The 27319-nt window shown below is 40.2% G+C and overlaps 1 pseudogene; it reads left to right on the forward strand.

Moving 5' to 3' along the window:
* The first annotated feature begins 493 nt into the window (after nucleotides 1-493).
* LOC118912992 (dystrobrevin beta-like) overlaps nucleotides 494-27319 on the forward strand; it is a 28199-nt pseudogene continuing 1373 nt past the window's right edge.

Consider the following 27319-nt stretch of genomic DNA (forward strand, 5'->3'; position numbering starts at 1 on the left):
TCACTGATTCTATAAACTAAGATGGCCCCTGACTTCCCTATGTCTCAGTTATTTCATCTGTAACATAGAGACTAGGGAGATGGGTGAACAAAGAGAGACATGTGCATAATGCACTCGAATCCTTTCTCCAACAGAGTATAAAATGCACTATGGTGCCAGGAAAGAAAAGTCAACCCAATTTGCTAGGAACAACAGAAGAAAGATTGAGTGTAATTGAGAAATAATTGTCTTGAATGGGATAAAACTCCAGCAAACATAAGTTCCACTGGGCAGAAAAAAATTATCTGCAAAGGGAAAATATTTCTTAAACATCCACATTAAATCTAGCAACAATAAAAATGAGACAAATACAGGGAAAAAAACAAGAAAATGCAAAAAAGAGCTTTCTCTGAAGGATGAAGACTATCTTAGGCAAATGACTGCTTTGAACTTTCAAATAAATTAAAGAGAATTAAGACTTCATTTTAAAAAAGGTCAAAAATGAGAGCACAGAATGGGTGAAAAGAAGTATGAGGAACTAAGGTGGAAAAATAAGGAGAAAAATAATACCACTGCAGAAATTCAAGGTGAATTAGAAAAAAAAAAGTGTGCTATACAATGCTACAGAAAATGGCAGGATATCAGTGAACATACATAAGAAATAAACAAAACAGGTACAAACTACAGATAATTGGTGTTTCCAGAAAGATAATGAATAAGGTGAAACCAAATAAACAATGAAAGATATGTTTCAGTCATAACTATTTTTGTTAAGAATAGAAATGCAAAACAGTCAAAAAGTTAATTTTTATCACTAGCTAGTCCAATCTCATGTGATTTTTATTAGTTTTCTCCTTTCTTAAATTTTATAATTTTTCTACAAAAAAAGTTTCTCTTTGTGGTTATAAAAAACAAGAGCTCTTACTTCTCACCTCAGCACGTTGCCCCCAGTTGTTCTGAGGGCTCTGTCAGAAGCAAATCAGGTCATCATAAATGACAGCTTCAATGAAAGCAGTCTTTGTTCCCTTCTGAGATAGCTTCCCTAACTGAGCCATGACAGATCCTCTTTAAAATCAGACAGAATTTGAAAGATTATTGTCAAGGCCAGCCAGTTTTTTTCCAGAACAGATGTGCCCTATGGCCCTTTACTACCACCTATACCAATGAAGGCACTCCAAAATGACTAGGACCCAGGTAACATTAGCATTTAGCACACACCATTTCTGGATTTTTTCTGTTTCTTTTGTCAAGAACCAGAAACAAAATCTTCAGAAGACAGAGACAATGTAACAAACCTTTCTTGCCTTTCTCACAGAGCCTGGCATAATTTAAAAGACAGACAGTTCTACAAATCTTTCTGAAATAGATACCAAGTCCATCTGGAAAGAAAATGTCAGTGTTGAGCCAGTACAAGTGTCTCTGTTTCAAATCTGGATATACAGACATTAAATGCAAGACAACGTAGTTTTTTTCCTCCTAGATGGAAGTAAAATCTTTCTGCCTTAGTTAAATCTTCAAAAAGCCAGCAGCCTCATTTTTTTCTCCAATCTGGAAAAGACTGATAATACAGAACACATGAATATTCCATGATCCAAACCTGTTCCTTTGTAAACTATAACTAGTAAAAATCTGTGACAACAGAACAGCCCTGTGAAAACCGCTTGATGGAATATTCTGAAGATTTGAGATACAGTCAGTAAGGTCCACCTTTAGAATCCTTCTCAACAGGAGTTCAAGGGTAATCTGATGCCCCTTCTTTTTCAATTTCAGATAGGTGGGAATTGGTAGGCTTCATTTATTAGAGAGAACACTATACTTTAGTTCAGAGAAGAAAGCAATTTATTGTTTCAAATAGTAAGCCTCACATGAACTTTATCCAGCTATAGAAGGTCAAGGTGGAGGTTCTCATCCACAGCAAATGGCAGGGATGACCATGAAACGAGGTGACACAAAGAAAAAAGCACAGATTGGCTGCAAGTCTTAAACACATGACCCCAAACAAGGGATTAAAAAATATAGTAAAATAATAAAAAATCATTTGTAGGATGGCTTCCTCACATGCACCCTCCTTAATCCAAAGTGATCAGGGAGGTTAATAAGTGATTTACACATCTGCAGGAAAGTGAATGCATTTCCATGAGTGGGAAAAACAGGTCTTTGATGGTCTCAGAATTTACTGAAGGACTGTGTTGCTTGGTTTGTTTCACCTAAGCTGTGGATCTAGTGGGCCTCCATGCCTAGCACCAGAAGGAAGTCTGTAACATTTCCTGAATGATTAAACGAATAACTATAACCTCAGTTGTATATTTCTTTCTAAACTTACATGCTCCCCTCAGATAAACCACATGGTCAGCCTCCTTTAGACTTAATTCAGGTAGAGACAGGATTCCTCAGGAGGTACCCACATCATTCCTTTTTGTTCCCTTCCAGCCAATCCCTCAGACACTCATAAAAAGGAGAAATAAATTTTTATGACCTTTACATTACCCATAATGATTAAAAGCAAGAACAGGAAATTTAGAATCCTAAATTCTACTTACTCTTATATTTTGAAAAATAATTGTCTGTGGTACAAAGCACAAAGACCAGCACATGAGTGGCTCACTACGAACCTTCCCCAGGAAGTTCAGGATGAGCTGGTCACATGTACTTGGACCTTTCATTTACTTATAGGCATTAATGCCTTCAATAAAAGTATAAGGACTTAACAATAGTTATTCAGCATTCAAAGGCATATCTATTTAACATCTACCTCAATCAGTTATTTTTCAATACCCATCTTATTTAAGACTGTGCTATGTGTTGAAATAATACAAAGATATAGAAGGCTCAGTCTACATACTCACAGTATAAATGGTTACAAAACAGAATTAACTAATTCAGTGAATGTGGTTTTCCAGGCACTATGCCATGTACTAGGATGATGGGACAAACATGTGAAATACCCCCTGAACTCAGGGAGTTTACTGAGTCACCAGAAACTTCAAATAAATGCACAGAGAGATACAGGTTGCAGTTGGGCTGAGTTGGGGCTGGCAGGAGATTAGTGCTTGAGGGAAGTCAGAGAAGTCTTCATTAAAGAGGTTATCATGATGTCATAACAATAAAAATGCAAAGCAACCTCCAACACAAACTGAACATGAGGTGCTCCCTGCTGCATGTATAAACCAGTTCTCAATCTTCAGCAGAGATGACTCTATCTTTGTTGGCTACATATTCTTAAGCACGCCTGGCCTATTTCCTGCATCAGCCTCTACACTCCCATGGTCATATCCCCTGAAATATTTATCAAAGTCTTTTTATAAGCAGAGATCCTACTGGGAAATTTTCAGTGTCAGTAGAATGGTCAGATTATCAACTAAAATCAGAGTTTGCAATTCCATTTTTGGCAAAGTCTCAAGCAACATAGTATAAAGAACTATTATACTGAAACAGCTACGTCCCATATAAAGTATACTTTTTAATGCACTGTTAGGCCTCCAGGAGGAAATGTAAATCTCCAAAGCTCTTACTCTTTCTGAAAAACAGAAGATAGATCTAGACAGAGTCAGCAAATTTAAGGGTGGGTTGCTCTGAGAGCAAATGTCAATAGCAACACTGAAATCTAGAGGTCTTATCTTTGGACAGCAGCAGAGTGAGGATGCTGAGACTGAAGTGCTCACAATAAAGCCAGAGACCATCAGGGGAAGCCAAAGAACCTCAAATTGTGAGAATCCCTCAACAGAAACCAAACCAAATCTTCTCTAAAGGAAATCATCTACAATTTAGGCCTAGAGGATTCCCAGAAATTAAAATGAAACCAATTCAGTACGAACATCACAAAAGAGACAAGAAAGTGAACCATAAGTAACACTCAACAGAAAAAAACAAACTATAAGCTTAGATCTCTAAGGACTTCAAATCCTGGAATTACCAAATATAGGCCATAATACAATTATGATTGTAACACAAGGAAATACAAATTGAAATCATAAAAATGAGGAAGAATTAAGAAAATATTAAAAATAACCAAGCACGAAATGAAAAAAAAAAGTTGCTCAAAAAAATCAAAGTTTGAGTTAAATATCAGATTATATATAATGAAGAGTAAAATAGTATAGTAAATTAACTGATCAAGGAAACAACAGACTACGCCCTCGCGCCCTCGCACCGTCGCGCTAGGGGCGGGCTCTCTGTATGCGCCGGGAGGGGAAGCGGCGTGAGCCCGGAGCCTGAGAACGTTTGCGGCCGGGGCGGCTCCGGGGCCTGGGCAGGACCACCGCCACCTGAGCCACGGGGCCACGTCAGAGGAGACTGCAGGGCTGGGAGACCTTGTCGACGCCCCCAGCTCCTGCCGGGAAGATGACTGAGGCAAGTGGGAACAAGCGGGAACAAGCAGAAGACCATGGCAGAGAAGAGGCAGCTGTTCATAGAAATGCACCTTCTAGAATGAAGATTCCAGTTCTTCCCCTAGAGACTTTGATACAGCTGATACAAGCAGGTGCTCAGAATTTTGAGGTGATACGTCTGTCAATTTACAGAACAGCTTGCAAATTACAATTTGTACAAAAACGATGCAATCTCCATCTTGCTGATATCTGGAACATGATTGAAGCCTTCCGAGACAATGGCCTTAATACACTGGACCATACCACTGAGATCATTGTGTCCCGCCTCGAAACGGTCATCTCGTCCATCTACTACCAGCTGAAGAAGCGCCTTCCTTCTACTCACCAAATCAGCATGGAGCAGTCCATCAGCCTCCTCCTCAACTTTATGATTGCTGCGTATGACAGTGAGGGCCGAGGCAAGTTGACAGTATTTTTAGTTAAAGCTGTGTTAGCAACCATGTGTGGTGCAAAAATGCTGGACAAATTAAGATATGTTCTCTCCCAGACATCAGATTCCAATGGCTTAATAGTATTTCGCAAGTTTGACCAGTTCTGAAGTTCCCAACAGCTGTCTTTGAAGGGCCATCTTTTGGTTACACAGAGCACTGAGTCCGCACCTGTTTTCCACAGCAGGTAAGGACAGTTTTGTAGAATCGAGGACTAGAAGAGCGCTCATCCATCCTTCCAGCTTTTACCAGATTTCATCAGATTGCTTCCAGTCTAGAGAGGTCCTAAGTAGGGAAGGAAAAGGAACTTTAAGTGGGAGAGGTGCAGAAAAGGGAGGATGAAAAGTGCACCTGAAATTTTTTTGGGGGGGGAAAGGGGAGTCTCTGCTGAGAAATGCTAATATTTGAAATATTTCAAGTTATTAAAATTTTAAAGAAAAATGTTGAAGATAAAGTTTATATTATTGCTGCCAGACGTATATTACTCTCCTAAATGAGTTCTTTAAACAAATTAATACAGGAATTTTGATATAAAACTCTATACAACACTGGATCATTGTTTTCTGAGCACTGGAGACAAGGAATGCTGTACAATTTTCAGCTGCCAGTTCAGAGCCCCTCAAGGGACACTGCTGTTTTCACGTGGAAGAAGGAGAGCCTTGGTTTCCTCTTCGTTTGTGGGAGTCCGTTTGTGGTCCTGCCCTAGAGGTTATGTGAGTGCATTCCTGAGATTTTAACTGCCTCGAAGGACTCAGAGCAGAGTGGATGGAGGCTGGAGCATTTATTCAGGTCGAGATGAGATAAAAGGAGCTTCGTGCTAAAACTTAGAAAGTTCTGGAAATCGGGGAATTTTAAAAAATGTATATTACAACTGAGCAAAAGATTAATGGAAGTAGGAGATTGACATATTCTGCAAGTATCTTCCCATAAGATGGTTATTAATTACAAAAGAAACATAGTAACTTTTCAGTAGAGAAATCTGTCAGATCCACATTAACCAAGTGATTAAAGCCCACATCATCAAAAGAGATGAATTGTTCTCCCTGCCTCCTGATAGGATGCCTGGAGAGGTACTATGTCTCTGCTGTGGTGCTCCTGTCAGGAAAGTATAGCCTGGGTCTCTTCTTGTGGAAACATCCAACAAACCCAAGTGAAGGGTCTCTACAAAATAACTGGCCTGTGTGTGTTAAAGATGTCAATGTCATGAAAGACAGAAAAAGAATGAAGAACTGTTGCAGATTCCAGGAGTCTAAAGAGATAGGAAAATGGAGTACAATTCATGTTTCGGGATTTTCTTTTGTTATAAAGGACATTATTGGGGCAACTGAAAAAAAATCTAAGTAAATCTTATAGACTAGATAATATTGTCATGAATGTTAATTTTCTGATTTTGATATTTGTATTAAATTATGTAAGAGAACACCCTGGTTATTAAGAAATATATTCTGAGGTATTTAAGGGTTAGTGGCATCTCTTCGGCAGTGTTAGCATTTGAGGAATCTGGCTTAAGCGTAAATAGGAATTTTTTGGTCATCTTACAACCTTTCTGTAAGACTGAAATTATGTAAAAATAAAAAATTAAAATAATATATATATAAAAAAAGAAAACAACAGAAACAGAGGAACTAGGGATTAAGATATATGGAAACCAGAATAAGATGGTCTTACAGCAAACTAATTAGATTACTGAAAAGGAGAAAATGGGTAAGAGATAATATTTGAAGAGATGATAACTTAATTAGCATGAAACATACTGTATTCGCAGCAGGATAAATAAAGAAATCCACATCTGAATACTTACTGGATACGCTGAACTGAAAACACAATATCAAGACAGACAAAGCAGAAGACATTTAAAAAGCCATGGAGGAAAAAGAAGGATCATACAAAGATCATACAACAGAAGCCAGAAAAGTGGAATAATATCTTCAAAGAGGTGAGTGAAAAATCACTAAACTTAGAATTCCATGACCTAAAAAGCTCCTGAATAAAGAACATGACCAGAGACATAAGAAAAAAAAAAAAAAAGATGCTTAACATGTATATAAATCTAATCAAATGCAGCTTATAAAATATTAAAAATAAAATAATACCACATTTGAGGACTTAAAAGGACAAAAAACAACTTATAGTGGTTATGTGATCAGACATGAAATGTCCTGAAGTTCTTCTACCAAAGGAGTTAAAAAAAGATGACTTGAGAAAGCAAAGAATTAGTATTGGTTATGCTAAAGAACTTGGATGGTGAATTACTGTTATGCTCATACCATACATATATATTACACACCTTCTTTGGAAGTCATCAAAAACTAATTTTAAAAAAAGAGCCTCACTAAAGAAATACTGTACTTTATGGTTCACACCACAGAGAATGAGCAAACCCTTTGCTGTCCCCTTTGTCCTTCAAGACTCCCCTAAACTCCTTCACTTAATCTACTTACTGAGGAACACAGACTGAACTCATGAATGAAAAACGGAGGAGACTCACTTAGTTATACTTTTTTCCTTCCTACCTGATAACAGCATCCTCTAAATTAGAAGAGATTAAGTGAGATTTGTCCTTGCAAAATAGAAAATTAGTTACATGAAATGAATTAAAAAACATCAGCAGCTTCTAGGAAGACGACTTCAGACATGGGAATTAAAAAACATGTTGCATCCGTGTATGGGGGGGCGAGGCAGAGCAGTGTTTCAGCTGTTGGTATTAATCATTAGATATGCTGCATGTGAGTGTGGTCATGATACAAGTGTGGGGATTTGGGGGAAACACATCCCAAGGCTTGTGATCCAACATTAGCAGGTGGAAGGGAGTGAGCATTAGGGGTTTTGCATGTTAGTGAATACGTTTAAAATATGGGTGTGTTGTGAAGGTGTATACATCTGTGTGTCCTTGTCTAGGGGTGTCTGTTTATACACCAGGGCTGACAGAGTATTATACTGGAGATATATTTGCTGGGCAGGATTGTGTGTGTTGTAAAGGGTGAGATGTGTGGTAGTTTATTTGTATGGGTAAGTGTTAGAGTGTGCGTGTATATGGTGTGTGATATGTGTCTTTGAGTATTATACTATTTTGTTTCTTCACCTGTCTCACTTTTTTAAATGACCAAATTATGTTTAAAGGCAGCTAGGTGTTAATATCTTTATTCCTCCAAACATGAAGGAAATAAAGGTCCTTGTTGAACCAATAAGCAAGTTGAACCTGTCCCCAAATGTTAATCAGAACATTGATTCACTTAATATGCTGGGTAACTGCCCTGCCTCAGATAAATAATTTCCACAAGGAGCCAAAACCTCTTGTGGGTTTTTTCCCAGCACTTGGTCAAGAGTAAATATTCAAAGGCCAATTGCTTGCCCAAGACAGTCTGGCACGTTAGTGGCTTTTCTATCACAAAGCTGACTTGAACTCATATGTGATAACAGAGCAAGTGTTCTGTGACTTAGCAGAGTAGAGAATGGATAATTGACTATTTTGTTCTAATACTTACTATCCATATCATCATATCAAAGTAATTTCAAAAATGTTATATTTAAGCTTAATGCTAAAACTATACCCAATTACTCCCTGTAATATTTTAAAGGAAAACAGAAAAGAAGTTGGGACTTAAAAGGTGAAATGGAATTCCCACTCCACTATTCATCAGCAATGCGACTTAGCATAAGTCATTGAAGATGACTCAGATTGCTCTAAAACTAAGATAATCCCTCTTAACTCACAAGGTTTTCTGAGGATCAAAGAAAATATAATACACAATAGCATTTGGAAACTCCAAAGTCAGTACAAATGTCAGTTATTTTTATTATTATAGTTACTATATTTATTCTGTAAATGTGAAAAGATGCTAACAATTCTGGTAAATAGTGCTCTAATGAATCAATCTTTTGTGTGCATTAATATTCCCAAATGCCATAGACTGATGTCTAGTGTAATGGCAAGCTCGCTGAACCAAAAAAACCTATACATTCAATACCTATTGTGCAAAGCAGAGATAGTCCATCCCTCAACACAACTCCATCCACATGTGGCCAGAGTTTAAGAAGCATAGTTCATGACTTGTTGTGGAAAAAATATTGCAACATAGTTTTAAAGTCTTTAATAGGAAATCTCAAAAGAATTACCTCAGAAAATACTATCTGAAAATAGAAAACATATTTGCTGTGAAATTAAACATCTCACTTTTCATATTGCAAAGCAGTAAACTGAGATTTTTCCCCAGTGGTAATGAGAAAAAAATAGAATAGTTTGAGATTAACTACTTTCACATTTTGAATAAGATATGTAACACTAGCAAAAATAACCTTTGTTTTCAGAACTGTCTTGAACATGGTCCTGTGTGACAAATGCATGAAAATCAGTCCCGTAAAAATCTTCCCCATTACCATGACTTTTTTCTTTATCATTATGTCTGACTCTCTTAACTCATAAATCTCATTCTTTCTCTAACTATTCTGTACATTTAGACCATAGCTGCAAAAATAGATATAATCTGAGGATTTGTTCATTGAGGCCTCTAGCCGTAGGATCCAGTGACCACCCTTTCTAAAGACACTACTGAGACCATGTGCACAAGGCCACTTATTTCTCTTTCCCTCGGTGAGTGGAGGAGTGAAAGCCCACCTGGCCATCTTTCTGCTGTGCATACCATCATCCCCAGGAAGACTCGGTACCTCCTTGACTTATCCAGCTCTCCACTCTAACCACACTTTGCACACACTCTCGCTGTGACCTTGGGAACTGCCACTGCATCCTGGCTTCTGCTGAAGGCAGGGCTTTCTCTTGTCTGGGTAAGCTATTGTTTGTCTCACATTTTTCTCCCCATTGTCTTTCCAAACAATTACATTTTCTCCTTTGAAATAAAAGCCATTTGCTCATTTTACCCACCTCCACTCCTTGACCACTGTCATCTGCAGGTTTGCTGAGACCTGATGAGAAATAGAAAGCAGAAGAATAGGAATATATGCCAATACAACTATGGCAGCAATCCCAGCCTAGCTCTTGAGACACCACAGCTCAGTGCCTCTTTCTAAACAAGTCCATGGATGGCTAGTCTATGAAAATAGTTGACATAGCACCCAGATGTCTTAACTTTTTTGCCTTCTCACTGACAGGGATCATCTCCTCCATTTTCTGCACACCATTACAAGAACAGTTGAATGTTGCCAGAAATAACAGAGTGGAGTAGTGTCTCTATCAATTCTTGGTCACTCACCTCAAATGGGCCCCCACACTGTCTGACAAGCCGCTGCTCTGCTCTGGTGAACTCAAGCTCCCACTCTCCTCAGTGACTATTACAAACCTCCAATTTCCTCATACCCTAAGCTTCACTCTACTCACCCTCTCAGCCTCAGAAGATGACACGGTTCTCTACTCCATAAAGAAGAAAGAAATCTTGAGACAAGGACTTCCAGCCCCGACTACATCTGCACCCCTTCTCCTCTCAGCAACCAAACCCCCTACCTATACTCAGGCAGCATGCCCGCTTTCTCAGGACATCCCACTGTTGGCTATCTCTCTTTCAGATATAATTAACATCTTACTCTAAACTGAATCTTCTCCATCAACATTTAAACATCTCCAATTCTAATCCATCTTAACCAATAAGCTACCTTGGCTATACATGTCATTCTGGTATTACCCAGTCTCTTTCTCCTTCAAAGCCAAACTCCTTAAAAGAGTTTTCTATTCTTATTTTCCTTCTTTCCTCATCAAGCACTCACTACTGACTGACCTCAACAGAAAGTATTTCCAAAGGACAAGTCAAATACATGAGAACTGAGAATGTACTTGGATTTTCCAAAGTAGAGGTCAAGTGTAGCCTAGATAAGAGCCTTTCAGTAGAGGAACAGAGAGAAAATCTCACTGGTGTGGGTTCAAAGAGGAGTAAAGTAGGTAAAGTGAAAGATTTTGGTAAAGAATGTATAACAAGGACTCTACCTCTATCAAGTATTTATTTTCCCAAAAAGAGAAAAATGGAAGGATGGGAGTAGCTGGAAATAAATGTGGGTCAAGAATGGACTTTGTTTTTAATAATGGAAGTATTGTGTCATGTTTGTATGCTTATGGAAGTGATACCACAGTAAGTGGAAAACAGTAGGCACTACTGTTGCTACTTCAGGAGCAAACGGAGACCAACAAAAGGCAATGTGGTGCAAGGCACAGGGAAGGAATTATCTTAGTGAGGAGAAGGGAGAGTTAATCTATTGTAACAGGAAAAAAGACAGAATATTTGGATAGATTCAAATAAGTTGGCAACTTAGGTGGCAGGAATATGTAAGAATTAGGCCCAGCTGGTGGCATCCCTTTCGCTCAGCTCCACTCACCATCTCCTCCAGGTTCCTCTCTTATGTTCCTGGCAACCTCTCTGTTTCATTCATATCCTCCTCAATCCAGAAGACAGAGGCTCTGTGCAAGGTCTTCTCTGCTCCCTTCATAATTTCTTCACTGGCTGTATTACCTTAGCAATGCTTTCAATGACATCTGTATACTTTTGATACCCAGATTATGTCTCTACATCTCCTAATGTCTCCTCTAAGCTTCAGACCCATTCATTCACATTTTTCTTGACATCTCTACTGGAATAGCTCACAAGCATCTTAAATTCAACATATCCAAAACCAAATCAATGTTCTTTTCCCAGAAACCTGGTTCTTTTCCTCAGCTCTCCATTTCAAGGAATCATTCAAAGAGTTGCAAAAACTAAAAATCTAGGAGTAATTCTTGACACTTCATTTACACTCTACACTTAAACCTTCACACTTCCTGCCTGTTCTAATGCCTAGATATCTCTTGACAGGAACCACTGGCTTGTTTCAGTCCCCACCCTGAGCACACTGCCAGGATGTCTGGCATTCATTCTTGCTTTGCTCTGACCAATCCTCCATACTGAAAGCAGAGAAATGTTTTAAAAATTCAAATCTGATCATATTCCCAAAGTCACTTCTCCTGTGTCAAAACAGTTCATCTAAAAATTAAAAGAATGAAAACCTTTAAAATGGCCTATCAGACTTGGCACTCTCTTTCCCATCCTGGGCCTGCAGACATTCACCTCTAACTCTCAGCCCCTCTGGCTTCTTCCCCGCTCCTGCTGCTTTGTCTGGTTTCTTTTTCCTTTCTCACTGCAGTATCCTAACCATTACATGTGAGGAAGTAGCACCTTCCTTGCATGGCGCTAAGTGTCTGTATAACTACCTGAATGATGGGCAGTTTTCACAAGGATTATGATAATTTGATGGAATAAAGACACAGACACAAAAATATAGTAGTTTAATGCAATAAAGGGCAAAATAATTTAATGTCATCAAGACAGCCTCACAGAGCTAGGGCACTCCCTGTCTATAATAAGTTTGTATCATCAAAAACTGTCACGTTTTAAGTATTGCTCAGAGTGGCCTAATGAAGGAAAACTTTCTGAAATACAGAAACCCTACATATTACCCCTTGCACTACCACTATCCAGCTGTGTAATTTTTAACACAGTATTTCATCTATTTGGTTCTTGACTTTCATCTCTGCAGGAGAAGAGGCTGACCCAAAATGGTCTCCACATCCCCTTCCAGGCCAGAATCCAACACCAACTGTCATCATCAACAAATAAGCTGTATAAGCAAAAGAACAATAAAGGAGAGGCCACTGTATACTGGGACAAGGTGGGCTTTGAGCTGGACCATGAAGGAAAAAAATCAGACAAGCTAAGGGCAGAAAGGGGCTTTCTAGAAGAAGCACAAGGTAGAGAACATACATGGCATTCAGGTCATAATTGATAAAACACCAAGCTTGAGAAAGAAACTCTCCTCCCTGCTCCCAACCCTGCCTCATCCTTGCAGAAGGTGTTCTGCAGCTGCTGTGAGGCCCAGAGTCCATTCATCCCTCCAGCTGGATGTTGGCCTAGTGACTGTCCCCTCGGGGCCTCAAGCTGCCCTGCCTCGTCTCCACCCCCCTACTGTGGACCTCCAGAAACACAGGAAGGCCGGAGCTGTACATGCATCATCTTTGTGTCAGTGATGTGGACACCACGGCCCTGCTTGACAAGAGTACAAACAGGTAACTGAGCAACCTCAGTGTCCAGAGTCCTCCAGAAAATGCCAGGGATTTTACTTCCATCCCCTGACAGGAAATCAGCCTGCACCTGGAAGCTCCACAGAGGCTGTTTAATAAGACATTTGTTTACTTTCTTCCTGTACCTCTGACAGTATAATCCTTTCCGATTCTTTCCATGATTTGACTCTAAATGCAAAAGTATGATCTCACAGTTGGGGGGCGACAAGCCTGCTGTACCACTGGTAACCTCCAACATTCCCACATTTGATCTGCAGGAGTGGAATGAAAGCAAAAATATGTTCCTGGCAAAAATAACCACTCCTTCTGTCTCTGACAGATTGCAGCCTTCTGGAGATAGGTGGGGAGGGAAGGAGGGTGGAGATTCACTCTTGCTTTTTTCCTTTAAAAAAACCTAAAAGACCAGTTTAATAAGTTACAATCTTCTTTGGGCTTAAGATGATTTTAAAGCATCTGTTTTATTTTTTATCTCTACAACTGACTGATGACCCTACATAACTCCAAACTTTGGAAATTAAGTATAATTATTAAATTGGAGGGCAAATATAAGGTCAAGGGTGGGCAAGGGAACTGCGTAGGAACCCAGGGGATGGAAGAGCAAAATGAGCAAGAAGAAATACAGTTTTTATAGAAGGTTGTTCTTTCTGTCTCTCCATCCCTGCTTTCTTCTGCATCTCTCACAGAGTTGGAAAATAAAGGGGTTTTACAGAGATGGGAGCCACACATTGCATCCTGTCCTTCACTCCTTGGCATTTTGGAGATGCAGGCATTGTGCTTGACTGAACTCCACTTACTTCATTTCATCTCTCAGCCCACCATGCTCCAGCCCCACGTGTGTGGGTAGAGCTGGAGGGAGGGAACAGGGGAGGTCAGAAGCCTACCTATCAGTTTTATTTGCTGTGTCATTTCACTATTCTAATTATGAGGGATACAGCAATCAAAAAAGCAGAGATCCCTGCACACATGGACCTTCGATTCTGGAGGCGAGCATCAGACATTAACAAGTAAATGGTATGGTGTTTAGAAGATGTTAGGAGCTACGGCAAGGGTTACTAGATAATTTATCCTCCAACTGGGATACTGAAAAGTAAAAGGGGCACTGTTAATAATTACGCTGAAATAGCAGTTACAAACCAGAGCTATCCTAAGCGCACTGGGCTATATGGTCACACTAGCTGTGGGAAAAGGAAAAGAAACACAGGGTGAAGAGTCTGGAAGGTGTGTGGGAAGGAAATATTCAGCCATTTTAACAGTGTTTGGGACAGACATCATGGAGGAGGTCACACCCCACCTTTCTGAACCCCTATTTCCTTATCTCTAAAAGAAGGAGCTTAGAATGAAATCACTGCTGAGGTTGGGCATAGTTCTGGCATACCACAGTTGATGGTCTGGGGCTGATGGACGGGCCAGTCTCCTCTGGTCTGCTCTAGAACGGTATGCATCAGACAGGCCCATCATCACATCTGCACACTGCACACTGCGACCATCTGTTGCAGCCACTGGAAGCACATCTGCACAGCTGCGCAGCAAAAGATGTCCTCTGGTGCAGCAGTCCATGTTCTGACTCCCAGACTCATGTGGTGGCCATCACTCCTGAGGGGACAGAGTTTTTCACACATCTCCCCCACTGCTGGTGATCACTGTTCCTCAAAGTGGTCTGCTTGTCCTTGTCCTGCTGGTGTGGAAAGTCATTTTGTTGAGAAAAATAGCAGGGTGGTTGACAAGAAAGTTTAAGAAGTTTAGAATAAGTTCTGATTTTGAGACCCAAGGCAGTTCTGAGTAGGCAATATTTAGTTGTGAACAAATAAGCTAGAAATGACTGAAACCATCCAGGTGAAAATGACCAGTGACAGTTGATATGAGGGTGCTCAGGAGAAAAAAGAGCCATTTCAGGCCCAGGATTAAGAGTGCTGGCTTCAAAATCAGTCAACACTGGGTTCTGATTAGCCACAGCTATTTAACTTCCATGAACTTCAGTGTGCTTACCTGTTAAATGATGAGAACAACCATCTCACAGGGACTTATTAAATGGGAATAAAGTACTCAGCATAGTACCCAGCACCTACTAATGCTCAGTATGCAGGGAACATGGCTGTTGTCATTATCATGGGCATTTACTGTTCACTTAGCAATGATAGTTAGGCTGTGAGTGTGAATGGGTTGTGGGTAGAGAAGGTATAAGGGAGAGCAGAGGTCTTTTAAAAACCTTGGAAAACTTGCATTCAGGAAGAGAAGAAAGAAGCAGCATGGGAAACAGATAAGCACAAGACAAGAGCCTGTAGTTGGCAGGCATGAAGAAAGGCCACTTGGAATGGTGCTGCTTCGGAGAAATGGGATGACATCCTCAAATGCAACAGGGAGAAGGAACATCACTAAAGATCAATATTGCCATAGTAAATATGTAGGCAACTGAAGGTCAGTGTTTTGGTATTGGACTAAAGGGAGCTAAGAGAAGCTTTTTTGAAGAGGTAGTTAAATCAATAGATGCATTTGTTCAAAAAGAATGTCAGTAAAAGGAAGGAGAAAAAGATACTAGCTTTGGTTATGCTATATGCATTTAAAGCTGTGGAGGAGGGGTTAAATGAGCTTGAGGAAGAGGAGTTAATTTTAAGAGCAAGAATCTGGAAGACCCCAGAAGGGGTGCCCTCTAGGGCTTAAATGAAGTTACAGTCAGCTCAGACCTTTCCTTGCCTTTCCTTCTAACTTCTAGAAATAAAATGGTATCCCTCAGGATTTCAGAGCAGGCACTGGGAATGTTGTAATCCTAGGGAATGTTTGTTGAGTGAATGAATGAATGTTAGGGAATTCATATTCCTTCTTCAGGAGATCTTGTCTGTTCCCTCTCCTGTAGACTCAGACCTCAATGCCCTTTTTTGAAATCCTCTCAGGTAGGTTAATGTTTCAAAGCTGTTCCTGGCCTCTCCCCCAGTTTGGACCCTTCCCTCTGGCTGGGTTGGTCTTTGACCACAAGCTTACCATATACTTGCCCACCCCATGTCTTTGCCTGGATCAGTCTCTTGACTGGGGTGCCTTGCTTGATGCTGTGCCAAATAAAATACTTCAGGACTTAGTTCAAATCTCAGCTGCTCTGCCAGGCTTCCCCAGGTGTCCCAATCTAAAGCCATCTGGCCTCCTCTTGCAATACATTGCCATGTGAGCGATCTGAAACCACACACTGCTAGGACTCCTGGGGGTCACAGGAAGACAGCCATTTCTGAATGCTCCTCAGAAAAATACCAGAAATTGTGTGGCCTCTGGGCTCATTTAAGACTGCACTTGAGCCTGCATAAAAGAGATGCCTAGGTAGATATTTAGATCTCATGAACTTAGATTCTAAATATTATGCTTCACCAATTTTTTGGTGAATTTACTTCAGTAATGACTATGACTGTGTAATAAATTACCCCAAACTTTACTAGCTTAAACAATGACTACATTCATTTTACTCGCAAATTTGCAACCTGGGCTGGATTCAGTAGGATAACTTGTCCTGTTCTGCTCCACAACAGATGGGGCAGTCTCAAGGCGCTAGCAGATTATCTTCTGGAAGCTCTCTTACTCGCATGTCTGGTGTCTGAGCTGGGAAGATGCAAACAGCTGGAGCTTTTCAAGAACTTTTATGTCTATGTGGCTTTTTATCACAAGGTGGCTTAGGGTAGTCAGACTCCTCTATTGGCTCAGGGATCCCAAGATTATGTTAAAAGAATGAGGGAGGAATCCAGGGTTCAAGGGGAGGGAAATAGACGCTGCCTCCAGATAGTGAAGTTCAACATTACATTTTAAGAAGAGCAGGTGGGATGGAGTAGATACAGTGTGGCCACCTTTAGAATCTGCAATCTGCCACCTACCTTTCTCCTTTGGGCAGCCTTCTGACCTCTCCCCTTCCAGTTCCGTCTCCATTTTGATGGCAGTCTGGTTACTCCCAAGTCTTGATTTTTGCCTCAATGTCCTGCCAAGAGTGTTAAGGAATAACAGTTTGAACTCAGGGCCAGACTAAAGCAAAACACTATTCCTTTCTTACTACGCATATAACCTTGGGCAAATAACTTTCTTTCTGATTTTCAGCGTTCACCTGGACAAAAATGTGGATATAACTATCTCCCCGTGTCATTATTCTTGATATATGACACCATCCTTCCAGTCTCTGTTACTCCTTCACCTGTCCCCATATAGACCTGAGACCTCCTGTGCCTGCCTTTGCAGACAGCCCCTTACCCCAGCTTCTCTAGACCCTATGAGAACCAAATCAGTCCTCAAATAAAAAGCAATTAAGTGCATTCACTGCAGAAGTACTGCCTTCCCATGATAAACTCCTTAATCATGTGCTAATGATGAACAGTCGACTTTCCTGACACCAGGCGTTGGAGGCTGAGGGTGCCCTCTGTGCCCTGGTGTTAATTACTTCCTTGACTAACTCCAGGAGACACTTATTACATTTTGAAACTCTCTGCTTATAAAGGGGCCCACATAAGGAGAGCTGATGTCTCTTTCACCTTCTGAATTAAGAAACAAAAATACCATCCAGGGAAGAAAGAGAGAGTTTTGCTGAGGTGGGGAGAAGCAGATGTGAGTTCCTTAAGCGAGGTCCCATCACCCAGGGGACAGCGGAAGCTGAGGAACACACAGGCAGCTCCACACCGTTACGTGCCAAAAGCCGCGCAGACCTGGGTTCTAATGGGCCCTTGCTCTGGGACTTGTGAACATCGTGGTCCCAGGCTACTTACTTAGCTTTCCCAGAGCCTCAGTTTCATCTGTAAAATGCAATAGCGACTTTGTAGAGTCACTGTCTGTAATAGTGAATGTCTTCCAATACAGTGCCTGATCCATAAGGTGTGAGCATTAAATGGCAGATACCTCTATCAGTACTACTTTGGCAACTACTACTAATATTATTATTGCCCTGGCTAAAATGTCAGCCTGATTTGACAACACTCCATTATTATTTAGTACCCAAGACAGCCAACGTCAGACCAAGCAAAGGTAAAATATGTGATAGCAGAAAGAGGTGACCTTCAACAGTTTGCTTAGGGACCCTAGTGGTGATGTGAAGACTTTCCTGTCAACATTCTCTGGTTATTCGAGTATCTTTCCTAACCTTTGTCACTTGAAAAGTTCTCTAAATCTAATCAAACCATTCTCTAAAGTTGAATCCCAGCTCCACCACTTTCTATCTGTCTGACTTCAGACAAAAGAAAAACTGTTTCAGCTTCTTGTTCTATAACGTGGAGATAATAATACCTATACCACATGTTTGTTTGAGAAATCACACATAATATGTCTAAAATGCATGGGTTGCCCTAAAGACACCACAAATGCTAAGATACATTATCTTTTTGAACTCAGGAAATATTCAGCTTCCTCAATCTAGGGCAGAAGCGTGTCTTGCAATATACACCTCGACACATCACTGTTGCCCTCTCCCCATACACACACACCCACACACGCACACACAAACATCCACACCCACATATATACAAACACTCATACACACTCATGTACACTCAGACACATATGCACTCACATATGTACACACACGCTCACACAGACACACATGGCCCTCTCCTAGAATGGGTGCCCATTCGGCCCCACTATTCCTCATGTAAATTCTCTAAATAATATTGAAGGAGAAAGAAGTTTGCGTTTAGTATAGGACCTAATGCAGAGGAGATTGTTCTGACTCTTTGCTCATGATATATTCATACCAGGTTGGGCAAATGATGGACCAGTTTCTCAAGCTGTTGAAGGCAAATCCAAACCAATCAGCACAATTTCCTGAAGACTTTTATACAAATACTTGGTCCTACCACAACTCTATTGAATCAGAATATACATGGCTGGTGTCCTGAGATCTGTATATTTTTTTAAGTTCTTTATGTAAATCTAATGATCAATCAGATTCAGGATCCACCCATTTGATTCTTACAACCACTCCACTCTGTGTGCTGGCTTCAGATGGAATAATTAATCTATTTCATAGATAAGAAAAGTGTGAATGGGTTAGATTTGTCCACATGACAAACCAGTGAGCAGTAGAGACAGGACCAAAATGGGCTTTTGACTAGTCCATCCATCCTGGTACCCAGCTGTGTGACTGAGAAACAGTCACTTAGATTCTCTGGGCTTTTATTTCCCTGTATATAAAACAGATAGAACTCCATCCCCCTACACCTATGGGAACATAGTAATAATAATATGAGGTGACATATGGGAAAATTACTGTCCATAGGAGATGCTGTCATGATTTCAATTCAAGACCTGGAACTTCTCCAGAAGTTAGGGTGTCAATTCTCTATACAGATTACTGGGCAATGTTTCTATCCATTTCTATCTAGTGGACCAGGAGTGGACAATTAACCCAGAGTTCTCTCCTGAAGACACTGGAATTGGGATGAAGTGGAATCTGTAGTTCCCTCTGGTAACTAGAATTTGTAACATTTTTACTAATGAAGAAACAGCTGCACAGCAACAGAAGTAAAGATGACAGGGACCAAATGAAAGTATTCCCTACAGTTCTCCATCATCTGGTTCTAGTCCATTCTTGAGACTCTTTGCACATTCCCTGAAAACACTCCTTATCCTCATAATAAATTCCCATTTTGGAAGTTTTGTCACAGCCAGTTCCAATGAGTTTCTGTTACTCTAGCATCCAAAAATAGCTTTAAAACACATGGGCACTCAGTTACTTTAATAAATGCTACTGCTGACAATGGAGACAATACCCAGGACAGAGGCCATGCCTCTGCTCTGCAGCGGCTCTGCAGAGGCCAGCTCCCCCTGCCTCCTCTGGCAGCTTCCCTAGGGATGTTTCTCAGCCCCTCAGAGGTAGAGAAGGTAAAATGTCCTGCTGCATATGTTCACAGTAATGGTCACCTTGCCATCTGCAGAGCTGAGGACCATCATGCTTGGAATCGCCTTTCAGAAAGGTTCAGGATGGCTTCTTGGCATCTTGTGGTTATTTAGCCAGTCCAAATGCAGGGCAAGGAACTGGGAAGTACCATGAAATTTTAAGTGACTTCATGAAAGGCAAATCTATTCTGACTTCTGCTTGGGGCTTAAAAGTCATTATTTTCCAAATCACTGATAAGGAAGTTAAGTGCTAAATCTTGGGGTTGCAGAGAGTGTACGGTACTATATAGTAACTTTTTGTATCAGTCTCACTCCTGGATCCATTTTATGTCTCTAACCTGGCTTTGCCTTTTTTTCTTTCTTATTTCTAACATTTGTTATTTTGCTGCATTTCAAGCCTCCTTAAATCCTTTCTGGGACAAGAAGCAATATAACAGAATAAAAACAGATTTCCCCTTTGGTACCAGAAGAATTCTTGCTCTTTTATGTTGCACATAGGCATGCAAAGTGATGGATAGTCAGAAATAAAATATTTAGGTTCAATGTTCCATCAGTCACCACAAGCATTTATTGTGCACTTCTTATGTACAAGGAACTTCAAGGACTACAAATAAGTGCACAAACAGCAAGAAGCTTCCAGGATAGCCCAGAGACAGAGGACATTCACACAGGAAAGGAAAACCATCTGGAAATGCAATCAGTGGAGGCGATCCTTGTAGACTGGGTAAGCAGAGAAAGCTACATGAAGGTGGAAGGGTTTATATTGGGCTTTGAGGAACATAGAAAATTCTAATATATGGGACAAAGAAATAAGAGAAAAGATAACTTAGAGCCCAAGAAGGAGAGAATGGCAGTCTTGGGAGACAAACATAAACTTAGGAGTTCAAATCTGAGCACTGGAATCACCCAGAGGGCTTGCCAAGGCACAGGAACAGAGCACTACCCCACCTTCTGAGTCAGTGGCCAGGGGTGGGGCCAGGGAGTCACATGCCCAGCAAGTTCCCAGGTGATTGCATTGCTTCCGGTTAGGGACCCACACTCTGAAAAACACTGATCTAACCAAGAGAGCTCTCCAACAAGGTACTGCAGATGAGAGCTGAGATGGTACTCTCTCTGCCATTTAGACTGAGGGGCAAGCCATAGACTCAGAGTCTGACAGACTACTGGAGTATTTTTAGAAACCCACTTGATATCTCAGCATCAGTTTACCCATCTTATAAAGAAGATAAACAGATACCATCCTGGTTGTGAGAACTTGAGATAAATAATGGAGTCTGATCTAACATGTGACCAATAAATGGAAGCAAGTTCTATGATAATTGCACTATTTAGGGTCATACCTTCATTGTCTAACAACTATTTATTAACTGCCCTCTAGGGACCAGGGACAAATACATATTTAAGTTGGGAAGATAAGACATAAGTGAATGTGATTAAGATTTGAGTTATCTTACAGGGAGCACCACTGGATGCTAGGACAGTGATTACAAAGTTCAGAGGACTTTTAGGTTGAACTTGTCATGGAAAAGGGACAAGAACAGCAGAGGGACTCCCATCCAGGAAGGGCCCATCCGGATCAGGTAGAGTAGGAAATACCAGACCACCAGGGGAAAACTGAGAGCAATAGCACCCTACCAGAGCAGCAGGCTCAAAGGAAAAAGAAAAGAGCACCTTAAGTAATTTTCATTCCATGTTGAAAATCCTGTCAAAGGTTGTTATTGTAAATAATAATATCTATGACTGTTTGAGTACCTACTATGCACCAGGCACTGTACTTTTCATAAATAAATACCCAAACTCATGACAGCTGGGCAAGGTCAGGGTTATTAAGTCTATTTTATAGAAGAGGAAACTGAGATTCAGAAGAAAGATTTCTGCCAAGGTCACAGAGCCTGAAAGAGGCAGGTCCATGATTCAGCCTATCTGACTCCAAATCCATGCTGTTACTGCCTCATGGCATGGAGACTATCTTGAGTCCCGTTATTCCAAAGAGATGTGTCAGGGCCCAATGCAGTGTACGAAGGGAAGGCCCAGCCACCACCCTGATTCAGCCAAGATGGCCCTGATCATATCTGCTCTATAATAAAAAAGCATCCAGTTAAGGTTCTACTGTGGGTTAGAGAAACAAGTTTGAAGCCACCACTCTACTCCTATGTCAGCAGTATCAGAACCTCTGGAGATTCTGCCTGTGTGAGCCACTTACTTTCAGTCCAAGAATGCAACATGGCAGAGTGGTTAAGATCACAGCCTCTGGAGTCAGGCCATGGGGGTTCAAATCTCCACCCTAGAAGCTGTGTGATTTTGAGTGATTACTTAACCTCCCTAGGCACCAGTTTTTTCATCTGTAAAATAGAGATAATAACAGAACTATCTCCATAGATTTGTTGTGAAAATTAATGTGTAGAACATTCAGCAGATAGTAAGCACTGGATAATCTTAGCAATTATAATTATTTGTGAATCAGTGTTAATCTGAAAGGCTGCCTCTGAGTCAGCCTTTATCCACCCATTTACCCAGTCCTAGAGATTATGATCCAAAATATGTTACCTCATTCTCTACCAGCCAAGTCTGTTGAAGCCAATTACTCATTAAACCTCTCATCTATTAATTCTGTCAAGATTTATTGTGTCTCCTCTGTTCCAGGCAAAGTTCTAAGTGCTGAAGATATAGGGATAAGTTGAGTGAAGTCAAGTTCCTGACCTCATGAAGCTCTTATCTTACTGGGGGAGACAGACAATAAACAAATAAACATATGTTGTCTGAGTGATTAGTGTGGGAGCAAAATAAAGCAGAGTAAGTGGATAGACAGGAATAGGGGTGGTATCACATAGAGGGACCACAGAAGATCTTTCTGATTGAGTGACACTGAAGCACAAATCTACACCAAGTGAGAGCAAGCCACACACTCATATATGGTCAGGGCGCTCCAAAGGGAGAAGACATCAGGTCCAGAACCCTTATGGGTTCTTGGAACCTCGGCAGGTTCAAGGAACATGGAAATTGAAATCAGTTATGCAGTCAGAGGACAGATAATATACAGCTTTACACAACACAGTAAGGCATTGGATTTCTTTCTAAGTGTGGTGGGAAATTACTAGAAGGTTCTAGGCAAGAGAGTGACATGATCAGATTTACCTTTTGAAATATTTCTTGGGCAGCCATGGGGAGAATAAGTCTACATAGAAGGACGAAGAGTTGCAACAAGGAGACCAGTTAGGACATCTTTGCAGCAGTCCCAGTGAGGAATGAAGGTGAAGTGAGCCAGGTGGCCCAGATAACGGGAATAAAGGCTGGTCAGGTTCCAGACATATGCCAAAGAGTAGGAGCCATCTGCACTTGCCAATGGATTGGATATGGGGTGAGTGAGAAAGGGATAGTCAGTAATGACTCCAAGCTTTAAAGGACTCTTCAGAGTATGCTCTTTATCACATGGAATGTGATGCACTCACCCAGGGAATGAAAAGAGACATAAAAGAAGACCAAGAAGGTGGTGGACTAAGCTCTGGGACCTTCTCACCTTCAAAGGTCAAGAAGGGGAGTGAGATGCACTCTGGGAGAGGTGAGGAGGGAGCCAACAGGATAGGCAGGGATCTAGGGAAGAGGGTGTCCTAGAAGTCATGAGAAGGAAGCTGGGAGTGACAATTTCAAATGATGCTTAGGAACTGGTTGACTAAGATGAAAAAGAAAACTGAGCATTGATTGGACAGGGGCAAGTTTCAGCATCGGTGACCTTGACAAGTGCAGCTCTCTCTGCAGCACCAGGGACAAAGACCTGCTCTGAGTTATTTCAAGAAAAAGGAGGAGTTAAGGAAGTGTTGACTACACTTTGAGGAGGTCTGTGCTGTAAAGCAGAATAGAAGGGAAGCTGGGAAGATTGGAGAAAGAGTGTCATTAAGATGAGAGATATTAAAGCAGGCTGTGGGCTCATGGGAGCAATCCAGAAGGAAAAAACCGATTGAGTGGAAGAGAGGGGGGATGATCGCTGGAGCAGTGAATGCCCTTGGGTGGGGGAGAATGGGTGGGAGCCAGAGAACAAAGAGGGACACCAGGTTCATCGGTCCTCAAGGAAGGCAGAAGACAGGAGACAGGTCCAGGAGACAGGAAGCAAATGTGAGGCCAGGGCCTTTCCTAATAGCAGCTGCTTCTGACAAGGAAACCGAAGCCCCAGCATTAAGACGTTGCCTTAGCACACAGCTAGTTAATGGCAAAATTACTCCCAACCTCCATGAAATTATACCACCATGTCTGAACACTCTAGAACATATATATTACTCTTTCTGAAACTGTTGGACTCGCCCTTCAAAACTCAGGATCATGGTTGTTAGGTTTTTATCTCTGTTGATCCTGAATTTCTCTTGAACTCTTTAGTCACCTGCCAAGCACTAACACAATGAGAAGTTGGAATTATGCCCCGAATGTCCACTTGCAGAGATTTTTAAATCTCCCAGTGACCATTCAAGAGTAAGAAATATGTAAATAATTTTTTTAAAAAACCAGAATCCAGTGGATTCACCTAGCACTTCTTCCCAGTGGGAACAAATCACCCCTGACTTTGAGCTGCAGTGCCCAGTGAAGCACCCTGTCCACAATGGATATTTGTTGAATCTCTTGAATAAATCAATGAACCACTTATATTACAAGTTGTTGGAACTTCTGAAGCTAGCCAATTCTTTTTCAAGACTGATATTAATTCCAGTGTTTCATCTGTGAAATCAATACAGCTAATGGTGGGTTTTTTTCACATTCGATTGTAGGACGAAGATTGAACAATATCTTTTAAATGCATGAGCAGATAATTATAAATTACTTAGGCACAATTATTGATGCCCAACATAGGAACAGGGATTAACTGCTATGCTATCACCAGAAAAAAAAAACAGGATATTAAAACCAAATACCATAAACCTCAAGGGTCATAGGTCAATGCCATGCAAGCTCTTCATGGCAACAGAGGGACTTCTGCTCGTCACAGAAGAAACCAGCTAGATGGGGAAGTCACCTGGTCACTGTCTAGTCTCTGTAATGCTAAAAAGTCCTGAGCCATTGTCAGTCTCAGACGGCTGCCCACCAATCCCCACTACTATTTTAATTGATTATAAAGCTGTGTATTCTCTACCAGCCTTCCCTGATGTAAGCAGTCCTTCATTTTCAGGAATCTGGGAAATGTCACCTTCAACCCTTGAACAAAGCATGGGGCAATGTCCAGGACAAAGGAGAGGTTCTCATTTGCTCTTTTTTTTTTCCATTCTCCAGCTTTAGAGATATAACTGACATTTTACCATTTTACATGTGTGTGGGTGTGTGCATACACACAACATATAATACTGTGTAAGTTTAAGGTGTCCAATGTGATGATATGACATATGTACGTATTGCAAAGGATTACCACCATAAGGTTACACATCCATCATCTCACATAGTTACCATTTGTGTATGTGTGGTGAGAATTTTTAAGATCTACTCTTCGCAACTTTCAAGTACACAATATGGTACTCTTAACTATAGCACCATGCTGTATATTACCTCCCAAGAACTTATCATCTTATAACCAGAGGTTTGTATGTTTTGACCACCTACCCAAGCCATCAACCAGCAACTACCAATTTACTCTCTGTTTCTATGAGTTCAGTTTTTTAGATTCCATCTGTAAGTGAGATCATACAGTTATTTGTCTTTCTCTGCCTGACTCATTTCAGTCAGCATAATACCCTCTAGGTCCATCCATGTTGTCACAAATGGCAGAATTCCCTTACATTTTTATGGCTGAATAATATTACATTATATATATATATCACATTCTCTTTATCCATTCATCTGTTGACAGACATTTAGATTGTTTCTGTTTTAGTTACTATAAAAAAATGCTGTAATAAAAATAGAATCAGCTATCTTCAAGAAAATGAACAAATTTCCTTTAGATATATACCCAGAAGTGGGATTTTGAGATTATATGGCAGCTTTATTTTTAATTTTTTTAACAACTTCTATACTGTTTTCCATAGAGACTGTACCACTTTACATTCCTTCCAGTATTGCCCAAGGATTACCTTTCTTTTACATCCTTGTCAACACTTATCTCTTGTCTTTTTGATAAAGCTCTTCTGACAGGTGTGAGGTGATACCTCATTGAGGATTTGATTTTCATTTCCCTGATGATTAGCAATGTTAAGTGTCTTTTCATGTACCTGTTGGACATTTGTATATCTTCTTTGGAAAAAAAAATCTATTCAGGTCCTTTACCCATTTTTAAATCAGATTTTTTTTTTATTGAGTTGAATGAGTTCCTTGCATATCTTTGGATATTAACACCTTATCAGATATGATTTCCAAATATTTTCTTCCACTTCCTAGGTTGCTTTTTTCATTTTGCTGATCACTTCTTTCGTTGTGTAGAAGTCTTTTAGTTTAATGTAGTTCCACTTGTTTATTTTTACTTTTCTTCCCTGTGCTTTTGGTGTTCTAAATAATCATTGCCAAGACCAATATCAAGGGGACTTTTCTCTGTCTTTTTCTCTAATAGTTTTTTTGGTTTCAGATCTTAGTTTATACCTTTAATCCATTTTGAGTTAATTTTTGTAAGTGGTGTAAGATAAAGATCCATTTCATTATTCTGCATGTGAATATTCAGTTTTCCCAACACCAGTTATTGAAAAGACTATCTTTTCACCACTGAGTGTTCTTGGTTCCCCTGTCAAATATTAGTGGACTGTGTATGCATTGTATTTCTGTGCTCTTGATTCTGTTCCATTCCTCTATGTCTATTTTTATTCAGTACCATACTGTTTTAATTATTATAGCTTTGTAGCATAGTGTGAAAGGAGGGGACCTGTTGCCTCCATAATTGTTCTTTCTAAAGATTGCTTGGCTATGAAGAGCTTTTGTGGTCCCATAAGGACTCTAGGATTTTTTCCTGTTTCTTTAAAAAATGTCATTGAAATCTTGATAGGGATTGCATTATCTCTATGGATGACTTTGTGTAGTATGGAAATTTTTAATATTAATTCTTCAGATCCATGAACATGAGATATCTTTCTATTTATTTATGTCTTCATCACTTTCTTTCATCAATGTCTTATAGTTTTTTATGCATAGGTCTTTCACCTTATTGGTTAAATTTATTCCCAAGTATTTTATTGTTTTTAATCCTGCTGTAAATGGGATTGTTTAATCTATTTGTCAGGCAGTTCATTGTATAGAAATGCTACTGATATTTGTATGTTGATGTTGTATCCTGCAACTTTATTGAATTTGTTTATTAGTTCTAACAGATTTTTGAAGGGGTCTTTAGGATTTTCTGTATATATCATCAGCTAACATACAATTTTACTTCTTCCTTTTCAGTTTGGACACTTTATTTCTTGTCCTTGACTAACTGCTGTGGCTAGACACCCAGTACTATTTTGAATAGGAAAGGTGAAAGTGGGTGCCCCTTCTTGATATTGATTTTAGAGTGAAAGCTATCAGTTGTTCACCATTGTTAGCTGTGAAATTGTCATACATGGCCTTTTTAATGTTAGGGTACATTCCTTCTATACCCAACTTACTGACAATTTTGATCAGGAAAAGATGTTGAATTTTGTCAAATGTATTTTCTGCATTTATTGAGATGATCATAAGGTTTTATC

This window comes from Manis pentadactyla, chromosome 8 (genome assembly GCF_030020395.1).
Source record: "Manis pentadactyla isolate mManPen7 chromosome 8, mManPen7.hap1, whole genome shotgun sequence".
NCBI lineage: Eukaryota > Metazoa > Chordata > Mammalia > Pholidota > Manidae > Manis > Manis pentadactyla.